Raw genomic sequence first — 775 nt, forward strand, 5'->3', positions numbered from 1 at the left:
TTAACAAATGTGCTTATTTTTATTTAATGACTTGGGTCCCTGCTTTTAATATAAATATTTTGGCAATTACGAGCTTTATAACAGCACACCTATGGGAGTTCTATCAAAGAAGAAATGGATTCCCGCTAAGCTTCACAAATGATTTACTCCTTATGTTTCAACAAAGTGATTTAGTGTATAAAGTTACTGTAGACTATATATTTTAAATTATAACTGGCATCCTTACACTGCAAATAAGTGTTTTCTATCTTTAATTCAAATAAAGCCTATTTAATAAACAAATGTTATCTAAATTTTATTTTCAGCAATAAAACTGAACAAATGCATCTGAGAAATTTCAACAATGGTAGCTGTGAGCCTGCATTTACTTTTTGGTTGCCATAGTGCAATTAGATTTTACCTGAAAACTATCTCTGTCCATAATTTCTTAGTCTTGTTTCACGGTAATAAAACATTCCCTCTGCACATTGAGTACCTTATAAACAAGTATTACTTGTTTAACCAACCTGTATGATTGAAATATATTTACAGATAAGTTTCTCAAAATAACTAGGAAATAAAAGTAAACGGATAGCAGATAATAAATTTATAATACCCTCAAATATTGTAAGTGGTCTTTAAGTGACTAGTGACTCAGTGTCTTATTGTGGTAGCACTCTTGATACCATAGTAGTTACTGTAAAATACCCAAACTATCTTAGAATGTCATTTATCAGCGTAAAAACTAGTGATAACCATTTTGCTTTAGATTTGTGAACCAAATCATTCTGGCACA

Source organism: Erinaceus europaeus, chromosome 3 (assembly GCF_950295315.1).
Source record: "Erinaceus europaeus chromosome 3, mEriEur2.1, whole genome shotgun sequence".
NCBI lineage: Eukaryota > Metazoa > Chordata > Mammalia > Eulipotyphla > Erinaceidae > Erinaceus > Erinaceus europaeus.